Source organism: Pagrus pagrus (assembly GCF_965226575.1).
Source record: "Pagrus pagrus genome assembly, chromosome: 1".
NCBI lineage: Eukaryota > Metazoa > Chordata > Actinopteri > Spariformes > Sparidae > Pagrus > Pagrus pagrus.
Window position 1 is genome coordinate 36,079,812 of NC_140185.1, and position 13,323 is coordinate 36,093,134.

Below are 13,323 nucleotides of genomic sequence, written 5' to 3' on the forward strand. Positions count from 1 at the left end.
GGTCGGCTCAGGAGCTGTGGACCAGCACAAAGGTTCAGACTGAAGACCTGAACCTTCTTAAAACTGTGTACAGGATGTAAACTGTTGTCACAAATATATACAATGATCAGTGATTTCATGGAACCAGAGGAAACAGTGCATTTGTTGGGGACTATTTTCAGCGGCGGATGAATCCACATTTGTTGAAAATCATCAGATATCCTGAAGTTTGAGACAGCGAACAGAAATCTGTTGAAACTGCTGATCACCTGAAGAAGCTACAGAGGTATTTACAGTAAATATGACGACATCACAACTTGTGTTTTTATGAAAGTGAGATCTCATCTGAGTGATAACTTTTCTTAAAGGGACAGTTCATCCAAACTGAAACTTAGTCATCGTCTCCCTCCATGCTGACGGAAAGTCAGGTGAAGTTTCGGTCGTCCACAAAACATTTCTGGAGCTTCACAGCAAAACAGACAAAGAAAACATGAAGCGGCTCCGTGCAGCTCGTCAGGCGTTATTACAGTCTCCGGAAGCACCGACGTGTTATTTACGTTATTTACGTTATTTACATGTTATTTACATGTTATTTGTATGGAGCCACTTTATGTTTTTGTTTAGCAGAATGCTGCAGCTCAGTTTTACTGTGAAGCTCCAGAAACGTTTCGTTCACCTGACTTTGTCCATCAGCATTTACAGTTTGAGGACCGTTGTGGTTCATTGAGTCTCTAATGTGGGTCGAGCTTCTAACCTCTGGATCTCGGTGTCTTTTTAAACATCCCTGCTGGTAAATGTCCTTCAGACTCCTCCAGAGGTATTAAAACTGTCCCTGAATGAATGTCCTTATTAACTTTCCAACACTGACGTCATGTTTTTACAGTCGGAGCCGCTCGGCTGTGAAACTCTGCCTCCAGAACCATCTTTTAAACCGCTCCGCTTTATTTCCAACGTTTTTCTCAAAGTCATCACTTTTGTTCTTTTCTTTATCGTCTGGTATTTTATTCCTCTTTCTGTATTATTCTGATCTTCTGTTTCAACCACGAGAAGCTCTTTGTTTTTTAAAGTTCTGTTCAGATTCTGTGTAAAGCCCGTGAACGCCTCTCTAACGACTTATTCCTTCTTATCACTGGAGATATAAAAACAGAAGTCTGCAGTCGGTTCAACAACATTTCAGCAGCTGATAAAGTCGCAGCGCAAACAGCAGCCTGTAAAGAGCAGCGAGGAGGAAGTGCTGGTTCACACTTCACTGGTGTTACGTGTGTGTGAGTTTAAACACATAACACAATCAGTTAACACACAGACACACAGCGGTCGAAGCCAACGACAGGAGTGTATCTTGACTAAATTTTCAGGGCCGTCTGTCTGATGGAGCTCTGGATGAAGTCTTTTGTCTGTGTCTGAAACTCCCGAGCTGTCGGCGGCCTTGAACGCACCATAACTGGCCTTATGTCCACAGCAGGATGTGAGGTTTCCTGAGGACGAGCTGGACGCCTGCCAGCCCTGCGAGTGGATCCTCATGTTATATATGCAGCCGGTCGACCACGTGAGCAGCCTGCACCTATAGCAGCCGCACGTCTGTTTCCTGCACAACTTAAAGGAGGTTACAGGACTGATGTGTGTGTCCTGCAGGCTGCTGCCGTCTGAACGTACAGTGCGAAGTTTCCACTGACGGCCGGTGACTGAAGGTGTTAGTTCACAAACCAAAGCTCCTTATACGTCCACATTTTAGATGCAAAGTTGCATTTTACTGCCCTTCATTTATAGAAAAGCAGCAGTTAGAAGATTAATAAAATACAGTTGATTGTTATAGTTTAAACAACCAAAAAGTCAACACAATAAGGTCCGGTATGTCTTTTCACCAGAATAAATGTTCACTACGAACTTTGTGTTTCTCGTCACAGCGCTGTGCTTCTGCTCTGGTTAGGTTCAGGCTCAAGAACCACTGGGTGAGGGTTAGAAAAACATCTGGTTTGGAGACGGTCCGACTTCCAGGGAACGATAGGTGGTTCTGGTCGCCACAAAAACAGCTGGAAATGTCTCCGGGTCTCCTTCAAAATATCCAGCGGTGTGACTCAGCCTGCGGTCGGCTGTTTGTCAGCCTTGTTCGCTTCGACAAACCAGATGTTTTTCTAACCCTCACCCAGCGTTTTTGAGACTAAACCCAACCAGATCATCAGCACCGCGTTGTGACAGGAGAGAAACAGAAAATTGGACCTAAACAAACGTAAAGTTGTACCATAGAGAACATCCAGTTTTAATTATCTGTGGTTTTGCAGAAAACGTACTTAGATAATCAGCTGTTTCACAGGATCAGTCAGTGTCTCATTAACAGGAGAGAAGCAGCTCGGTGACGACAGCAGCTTCGTCCGGCTGGTTTTTATCACAACGACGTTGTTTTCTGATTTAAGTCAGTTTGTTGTTTATTTATCGTCTCTGTCTTTAACCTGAAGCTCGTCCTCAGTGTCTCCGCTGCTGCTGCTGCTGCTGTTGTTGTTGTTGTTGTTGGCAGATTTCACATGAATCAGTCAAACAAGTGACTCATTTAGAAAGTGATTAATAATGAGCTGCCTTAATTAATCATCCCTCCACTCAGTAATTAATTAGTGTCAGCTCATCAGCTGTGACTGAAATATTATTAACATCAGAATAAAGCTGATTAAACACGTTATGTGTGTAAAGACACTCACAGCTGTACCTGCTGTCTGAACAGCTCAGGTGGACGTCAGGAGTGTTGACAGGCACAAGAAGCTGAGGACACTGAGGACACTGAGGTCGTGTCCTCAGTGTCCTCAGGCGGCGCGCAGCTGTTGTCCCGCCGGTAAACAAACCGACCCCGTGTCTGTCTCAGCGTAATGAAGCGGCTCAGAACCAACTCTCGCCATGACCCTCGAGGGGCTCCGTACAATATAAACAACACGTCCTTGTCAGTGATCGACGTGTGCAGATTACCTGAATCTCAGGTGATGCTGACGAATATCAGACTAACTTCAGCCCGGTGTGACGCCCCAAACTGACAGCTAGTTAGTGACAACATGATGGTCGGAAGGAATAACGTTAAATCTGTGGACACACTTTATTTTTAAGTCGGCTAAAAGACTGAGAGACACCTGAAGAACCTGAGGAGATGCTGAAGTCACCACAAGGTGAGTAAACTAACTGAACTGTAAGTCCGAATGCTAGCTGAAAATGGAGGTGGAGTTATTCTCGAAAAAGTTTTCAGTTTGCGGTCAAAAATAATGAAAGAATGAGGCTAGCTTCAGGCTAACGTTAGCTGTGTGTTAGCTAACGGCTTCAGGCTAACGTTAGCTGTGTGTTAGCTAACGGCTTCAGGCTAACGTTAGCTGTGTGTTAGCTGACGGCTTCAGGCTAACGTTAGCTGTGTGTTAGCTGACGGCTTCAGGCTAACGTTAGCTGTGTGTTAGCTGACGGCTTCAGGCTAACGTTAGCTGTGTGTTAGCTGACGGCTTCAGGCTAACGTTAGCTGGGTTAATGTGTCATTAACCAGTAATGATATAACTGGTCTGGGACAAGTAAACATCCGTCTGTCCTGTTGTAGTGAAACATTTGGTGAGATGTGTCTGAATCAGCATCCTGTGATGAGTAACGAGCAGCGATGAATGTAACTAAGTACATCTACTTAAGTACATTTTTTGGTACTTCTACTTTACGTGAGTATTTCCATAATCTGCTATTTTATACTTCCACTCCACTGCATTCTGTAGGAGGTATATTGTACTTTTTACTCCACTACATTTATTTTAAAACTTTAGTTACTAGTTACTCTGCAGATTACACGCTGTATCAGAGCCAAAGCAGCACATTTTAAAATGTGTATTATTTAATGGCAGTTGGTAGTTACTGTCGACTTCATCTGTTGTTTCTCAGTTACAGGTTGTTTGTAAGATATTTGTGTGATTTCTGAGGCGTATTAATCCACTAACAGTTTCAGCACTAGTGTTGTAGTGAAAGCTGCAGACATGAAGCTGCTGACGATGCACTGAATGAGTTTAAAGAGAAAACATTTAGATTGAAGGTTGACTGAATCTAGACTGAGGTCTTGTCCACACTGATACAGTGGATATTTTCCCCCTCCATTAAAAAAATTAAATAAAAAATCATGTCCACACAACCTTTTTTTTTTACAAAATATCTCACACGAAAATGCAAAAAAACACGATTAAAACGCTGAACCAGGCCAGTAGGTGGCGATAAAGTCTACATAACCGATGGTTCAAATACCAGAGATGAACAAGCGTAGTGAAGTTTTCCCTTCAGGGATAGTGACTAAAAAACAAACCTGAATACGTGTGCACAGGGCTTCAAACTGAAGGATAGAAATGTGAATACAGCTCATAAACATTTTTGTCTGAAGACTCAGACTAAATCTAAAGTAGCTGCCAGAGTTAACACTGTGAAGGTCGAGTCGTTTTAGGCCTTTTAATGGAGAAATCTAACATGCTGCAAAGACATTTACAGTATCTGGAGACACTAACCGCCTCATACCACTCATTTCAAACATGAACCTCCTCATGACTGTAAACTCGGTGGAAGTCCCCTTTAACCAAGTCGTTAGTAATAACCCGAACGTTCCTCATGATCCAGAACCAAACTGTGACCACGGATGTGTGAGATCTGTCAGAAAGTCTTCCTGCTGACGGTCTGAGATCAGAACAGGCTCGTTGTGGAGGGCAGAGACCTGTTGACTAACAAGAAACACACAGAGAGAATCTGCATCTTCAACATGTAGAAACTACTGCAGCTGAAGCATGACATGGTGTGTGTATGTGTGTGTGTGTGTGTGTGTCTGTGTGTTCTGCTTTCAGGGGAAAACACATTATGTCTTTAATGGAAACAAAGAAAGCAACACGTGCAGCTGCGTTAACAACAGTCCTGTGTTGTCACAGTCATCTTGAAGTCGCGTCTCACCGTCGTGTGGATATCTCTGACATTTCTGCCGGGAGTTATTTGTGTGCAGCGGAGACAACAACATGTGAGCGAAGCAGCCGAGAGCTGCTGTCCATTTGTTACTATGGTGAAACGAGGCAGAGCGGCAGAGACGAGCAGACGGCTCAAGGACGCCTCATATTTAGTCTGAGCCGTCTGATCGTCCAACACAACAAACCCAACTGGTGCAAAGGTTGTGGGAAAAACTCGGCTCACTGGACAACTTCTACAGCTGCTGGTGGTCCAGAAGATATGATATTAAACCCTCTAATGATTAAAGTTCAGTACATTTTAAAGGGTTTTTTAAAAAATTTATCATTTTGCTGGCTGACAGAAAATAAAGATAAGAGATGAGATCAGACTTTATTGATCAAATTCACTCGGTGCAGCAGCGGCAGAGTCGGGAGCTGAAGGAACGACTGACTGAAAGATGGAAAAGTCTGAAACAGAAATAAAATAAAGACGACGCTCTGTTCAGCGTTCACGTACAGAATAATCAAGAGATCAATCGATAATGGGAACCAAAAAGCTATAAATGTTGGAGATACAATGATCCGCTCTTTCTCCACCAAACACACAATTAAAGGAAATATGTTTTGAGTCAGATGAAAAGATCTTTAAACTGCATTTTGGCGGTATATTCCTTTACTGGGATTAATAGGGAACTCGCTGCGTCGCTATAAAACCGTCAGATTCATGAGATTTCTGCAAAATCAGAGCAGAAAAAACAGATATCGCCTTTTTTCATCCCAAATATTCTTCTGTCATGTCAAAACCTGGCGCCTACATTACCCACAATACAATTCATCCTCAAGTCAATGTGGGAGGAGATTCAGGTGTGCTATGCTAGTAGCAGCTAATGTAGCCTGCAGCAGAGAGGGCTGGTTTTTAATATCTGGTACTTTGACTCAGCCCTTTAATGTGAGCCACAGAGAGTACCTGACAGACGTAGTGAGTGACATCATGAGGACTCAGCTCTGTACAGCTGATCCTAATCTGGTTGAAAAGATTATTTTTAGCTCTCTTATAGGACGACGGAGGAAACTATCACATCAGCAGAGTCTCTTCTTCTTCTCGTATCTCAACAAACACACTTCCTGTTCAGACTCTGACGACTCGTAGAACGAGTACAAGTAAACACATGAAGTGATGGCGTGAGCAGGATCTTCGCAGCGGCAGCACGAGTCGTTTCAACAGCAGAAAATCTACTCAACATGTGTTGTTACTTGAAGGAGGCCTGTTGTGTTGAACTCTGCAGAACAAACTTCTCACATGAAGCCAACAAACGACGGCAGCCAGGCAGCAAACACGCGTGAAGAACAGCGCGATCCTGAACTTTCCTGGAATTTGTTGATTGAAAGCTTCAATTTATGATCAGCAGAGAAGTGCAGCGTGTCCAGAGCTGATGGATGTGGCGTCAGACGCTGCCCACGCTGACACGCTTCCTGAGCGACTCGAGCTTTGTTCTCCACATGGTGACGATTAGTTTTATTGTTTTAGAGTTTAGGAACGGAGCAAACCTCCAGAGAGCCACAGAAACAATGTGATGTATGTCTTTATGGTGACCCACGTAAGGAAGTCGCGCCATTAACCTGACGTAGGTATTGTTTGTAGGATTGGACTTCGTTTCATCACCGCTGTTTAACCTGAAGTTGCTCAATCCAGACCTCCTGAGTCATGTCCCAGTTATTAAAACAGGTCTAGTGAATGTTTGTGGGAGAAAAACAAGCAACAAGCCAGTTCAGCCCAGTCACCCGGATATAATGTGAGCAGTTAACATTTCAGGTTCACATGATGTGCTCATTAGCTTCAGAACCAGGTGTTTGTGTCAGGAGACCTGGGGATGTTTCCAGACGGTTCTGTTGCGTCAAAATTGGCTGTTTCTCACAGAAAAGTGGGACCATCTCCATCCGTGATCGTGATCGTGCCGACCAAGACGGATATTTTTAGCCAAACCACATGTTTTTCTAACCCTCACCGAGCAGAGCAAAGGCAAAGTGTTGTGACGAGAGAGAAACAGAAAAGTGAACCTGAACAAACAAAGTGGCGACACACCTGCGGTTCTGCAGAAACGTTAACGTTTTTTCCTGAATAATGACTTGGAAAACCTTTATAATCATAATTTGTGATAATTGTGGTCAGAATCGGGTCAATTTGGTTGTGAATGTTCAAAACCAGCACATTTTTGTGTTTTACAGATATTTGTCAGGACATTCAGCTTCAAACCGGGACAGTCCTAGAAGAACCAGAACTTCGGGTCGCCATATCAAATGTTAACTTTAAGGTAATTACTCATCACAACCGCTAAAACAGTTTTACAGTCAACAAGACAAATCTGTCAGTCACTTCTGGCTCGTCGAGGTAAAATACTCCTCTGCCAAAGAGACAGCAGCTGATAAAACATCAGTCCGGTCTGAGTATCAGTCGCTGCTGCTTCAGGATTCTGGTTCTGTTCGCTGTAAACAAGCACTTAGCTGTTATTTACTGTGTTCAGTCGTCAGGCTGCAGCCGACACAAAGTCCTGAGGCTGAGAGGACGCTGACTTTGTTAATGTTCACTGTCTGCGTCCTTCAGCTCATTCAGCCTGAAGCTGAGACAACACTCAGCCTGAAGGTTGGACAATCTGATGATCACAGCTGCGTCTCATGAGACACGAGTCCCACCAACCATTTAACTAATGAGTCAACCACACATGATTAAGATCCTGTCACATGTGGACATTTACTGTCCCTGACGTCATGAGACAGAGACAGAGAGGACGAGACAGACAGAGAGACAGAGAGAGAGAGAGACAGACAGAGAGAGGACGAGAGAGAGAGACAGAGGACGAGACAGACAGAGAGAGTGAGACAGAGACAGACAGAGAGAGAGAGACAGACAGAGAGACAGAGTGACAGAGAGAGAGAGACAGAGAGAGGACAAGAGAGACAGAGAGAGAGAGAGAGAGAGAGGACGAGAGAGATAAGAGTTACATAACTGTTGAAATATATCTGGAGTCACATGTTCAGAGTAAAGGCCTGCAGTGAAACACACAGACACACACACACACACACACACACACACACACACACACAGTGATGGTGAGCCATGTGAAGAAGTCTGGACGCAGGACAGAAAGCTCCACATGTGACCAGCAGGAGGGGGCGGAGTCATGACATAATACTACTACTACTGCAGTACTACTGGGAGAGGAAGTACTCAGAGCCTGTACTGAAGTAGAAGTACCAACACCACCAGAGACATTCAGGAGGAGGCAACTATTGTACTTTTTACTCCACTATATTTATTTAATAACTTTAGTTACTAGTTACTTTGCAGATTACATTCTGCACCAGAGCCAAAGAACCGAGTCAGAACATTTTATAATTAATTTAACTTAAAAACTCTGATTCCAAAAATCAGAAATATGCAGAATATGGGATGTGATAATCTGTCGACCCAAATGCACAGTGTATATAAACAGTACTAGGAAGATTGTGTGTAATTTACATTAACTACATTTAATATCAGTTACTTTTAGACTTTAAGACTTTTACTCCCATGACATCACATCACATGTCCGTATCAATGATGCCGTTGTAATAAGATATTTTTCTTTTACTTTCTACGTTCCTTCATTTTTTTCATGTCTGAAACTGAAAAAAAAAAAATTGAGGAGACTTTTTTTAACCATTTAATGTTCCTGCTTGATCTGACTAACGGATCATTCTGGCTCCTGCTGCCTCACATATTGACGGATCTGGATGGTCACACCCTGAGCCCCGCTGGATCCTCGCTCTCCTTGCATCTGTACTTCTGCCTCTTCACTCTGATCTTTTCTGTTTTTACTGCCGATGTCCTCTTCCAGGTCACCTCGCTGGAGAGGAGGTCGTGTGGCTCGGGCACCACTTGGCGCTGCCTCGGCCCGCTCAGTCGTCTCCTGGATCAACACACTTTACATATATTATGATTAGTATCAGATATTCTGTTGATAGTTGATAGTTATAAAAACTGTGATTTTGTTGTTCTGTTCTGTACATGGGAGAAGATCCTCCTCTGTGGCTCCTCCTGAGGTTTCCTCCATCTTCTTTTTTCTCTGTTTCAAGGTTTTTTTCTCAGCATGTGAAGTGTTTCCTCACCTGAATCGCGTCTCTGAGGACCGAGGATGTCGTTCACTGTACAGATTGTAAAGCCCACTGAGACACTGTGACTGTGATTTTGGGCTTCATACATAAAATTTATTTGATTTGAAAATACCTGATATTCCAGCTGTGACCCTGATGGCAGATTAGAGCTGATTATAACAAAGACGTGACAGTAATGTTACATAACCTGCTAACGCACGAGATGCTTCTTGTGTTTTGTGTGAACGGAGAAATTAAAACTCTGCTGGAAGGAAACCTGAATGCTTTTAAATCTAGTTTTCTTACTTGGTTTCATACGTACACAAAAACACGGTTTCATATGTGGAAAATACTTTATTTGTTTCTCCTGAAACATTTTTTTTTCCACTTTTCCACAAATATTTTTTTTTTTAAAAACATTTTTTTTTCCACAAATATATATTTTTTTTAAAAACATTTTTTTTCTGGAATTTTTTTACTTTTCTTTTAAGGATTATAGCAAAACTTTTTTTTTCTTTTTTTTTTTTTTCTGGACCTTAGATTCTCCCAAAATTTATTAATACTTTACATAATACTTCATACACACGTGGTGTTGCTACTTTTACTTAAGTAAAGTATCTGAATACTTCCTTTACAGCTGCTGTCATCACATCACACACAAACAGGTGAAAGCTGCCGACACACACACACTCATGTGTTGAGTGTGTGTGTGTGTGTTTGCACCTCGGGGTTAAACTCCCACACGACTTCACTTAGTGTGCGTCGTTACACCTGACAAAGCATCGATCGCCATCTCTTCATCTCCCGGACGCTGCAGGAGGGCGGCAGCTGAAATCCCTTTTAATTACGGATGAGTGAGATTATGTGGTTTGAGTGTTTCACCCCCTCAACACACACACACACACACACACACACACACACACACACACACACACACACACACTCGGAGGCTGAGTCATACTGAGATTATGGTTAGACCAATATATCAGCTTGTCGCTGTGTCAGGCCTTTCATTAAGTATCAGGTACCGGCTGGTCTGGACCTCTCGCCCAGTGGATGTGACCGTCTGATCTGTCTGATCTTGTCTGCAAAATACAACAAAAGTACATTTTGACTTCAGTGTTCACACACGATGGAAATGATCCGCTGTAGTGTAGTTTTTCTAGGCAGCTGATTGAAGAGGCTGCTGTTTAGTGTGCTTCTTTATTGACTTCTTGGTTTATTTAACAATGTCATTGCACATTAATGACGTTACTGTAAATTCACCAGAAATAACCAAAAGGTTACAATGACTTGTTTATATGCATCCAGATGAATAATGAAGAAGAGAATAGCTCATACAAGGTAAATGTATTATCTTAATGTTAACTCTTCAAGATGACCGGACTTTAGTGAAAAGTACAAAGTTTTGTTTTTACTTTCTGTCTACTTTACTTTTCTTTCTTGTCTTTCTGAGGTTCAATAACATTTAACGTTAGAAAGCAGATGTGCGTTTCATACGTGATGAATTAAAATGCTCATTTGTGAAACAATATATCTGGATTAAACTCCCCAGCCACGTCATCCTCACAGCCACCAGCAGCATTTGGCTCCATGAGTAACGGAGTAAGTGAAAGGTCCATATGTCCGGGTGTTTTCTCATCAGATGACTCAGCTGCAGCTGATATCCTCTACGAGCACACAGGCTCTGACTAACATATGGACAACAGCCTTTGCCTCGATTATATCGGCTCCTCGCATTAAATGTGCAGATGTTTCTATTTCCTCTTATATAATGTGCAGAGAGTCTGTGTCAGTTTGTGGATCATAAGGATTAAACTCACAAGAGAACATCTCGACCTCCAGAGTCCAATTCTGCAGAGAAAGGACCGTTTAAATGGAGCCATTGTTTATTATACTTCAGTGAATGGCTGAATGTAAAGGGCCATTGTTAGAAGATGCGTGCAAAGAGTTCAAGGTTTCCTTTCTTTCCCTCTTATCCAGTATAATGTTATCGCTGAGAGGATATAACACACTTGAACAGTCGTGGTTTCAGTGGTCCAAAGCTGAGTGGAAGTGCAAGTCACTGCCGGGCAAAAGGAGCCGGCGTCGTAGTGGTCAACTGATAGGCTGAGTGTGGAGGGAAGTGATGGGCAGGAGGCCAAGAGGGAGCAGAGGATTTAACACAACATGTTACTGAAGCTGTCAGGACTTCACCTGAGTGGTGACCTGAGGAACAGCTTCTTTAGTTTTCCTTGTATTTGGTCGATACTGTGAGGAAGACGAATCAGTTCTGCTGGAGGCAAAAGTCCACACAGTGTTTCCTCCAGTAGAAGTTCAGATACTTGTGTAAAAACAGACTGGTGGAAGTAGAAGTACTGATCCAGCTTCTTTCCTCCAGTAAAAGTAATAGAGTACAGGCTCTGACATGTACTCAGAGTATCAGAGTAAAAAGTCTCCCTCTGAAGGACATTTGTGGTCAAAGCTAACTGAAGCTCACGTCATATTAATATAATTCAAAGACTATTAAAGTTAAAGGTAGAGTCAGTCGGATTTGTCCCAGCTGTTCCTGAACGCACCACAAAGATAGTTGATTGTTGAGTCTCATTCCCAGGACGTCAAATAGCCACATGTTGGGTTGGTAAAGCGTCCCGAGCAGCAACAAAGAGAGAAAATAAGAAACTCTCTGCAGATACGAGACACTAACACGCCTTTTCTCCCCATTCCAGCCTCCCTCTCTGTCTGTTCACGTCTTTCACGTCTGTGAGGAGGAGAAAGTTCAGATGTTTTTTGTTCAGATGTAGAGAGGGAAGGTCAAAAGTACTGTACTTGAACAGGAACAAAGTATTTGTACTTCACAGTAAAAAAAAGTAAAACATAGATTGGATAGTTAGCGATTTCTTTCCCAGATTTCTAGAGATATCTTTATCATGAATGTGTTTGGCCAGGAACAGCCCTCGTTCCCGCTACAAAAGGTGTGACCAGTACCACATTTTTTCATGATGACACACACATAGACACGAAAAGTGAAAACATGACCAGCCGATGCTGTCGTGGCTGCAGGGGAGTTACCATAACAGCAGCAGGTAGCTTTAACTGCGATAAAGTCTCATCTCTTATACATCCAGAAATACATTCAAAATGACGTTTGATGTGTGACGTAAACGAGTTACAACACAAACGTGCAGGAAATATTTAATGCAAAGGATCAAAACACGTGCATCATTCACAAATCATGTGCTCATGAGTCACCGTGCAGAGCGGCTGAAACTGTGTCTCCGTGTATTTATAGTGATGATTGAATAGTTGTAACATTCCTGCAGCTCTCTCATTTATTACGGACCACTGAGGCCGTGACACAGTTGGCAGGGAGGCCACAAACAGGAAATGGGCCACATCTCCTCCATTCATTCTCCAGTCAGGTTAAAAGAAATTGCTCAGTGGGGGGATGAGTCGTCTTTGTGGTGCCGGGGCGAAAACAAAGGGGCGACACAAAAAATACCTTCAATCCAACATGTCAGAGTGAAGCAGCTGGTGGAAACATCCTGCAGGAAACATCTTCTCACCGTATATACACCGAGTCTGACAAAACTCCCATTCCTGCTGATCCTGTAACGACTGAACACTTTGTTCCTCTCATGTCAGAGATCTTTACAGCGTTGGAAAGATAATCATGTTGCTGTATTATTAATTAAATTAATTTATCTGGTATGATTTTTAACAGAATCTTAACACTGACGTGATGTAATTATTCTATTATTCGCTTAAAATAAATGGAGAGACAGTCTCACTTAATTCTCTGTTCTCAAAAATTATATGAGAAGATCATAAACCGTCTGTGCGGTATGATTAGCTTAGCATAATGGCTGGAAGCGGATGGAAGCAGCTAGCCCGGCTCTGTCTGAAGTTCAGAACGCCACCTGCCAGCTCTAAAGTGAACTGATTAACATGTCGGGTCTCGTTTGTTCTTAATCCGAACACAAACAGAAAATGTAAAAACAAACTATTTATGCTTTTTAAAAGAGGAACACATGCGACAACGTCCAGCGATGAAAAATGAAGCCGACGTGGAAGTGCCCAAAAAACTGCAGTTCCCTCGATGACCACTAAAGTGGGTCAATCCCAGATTTGACGGCTGTTATCCGTCTCCGGCAGTGGAGGAAGTACTCAGATCCTTAATGTACTTGAGTAAAAGTAGCAGTACGACGCTGCAGAAATAAATCCCACAATCACAATTTCACTTTAAAAGGACAAAAAAGTTTGCAACAAAATGAACCACTATCAAAAGTAAAAGTACTGTAATTACTCAGACAGA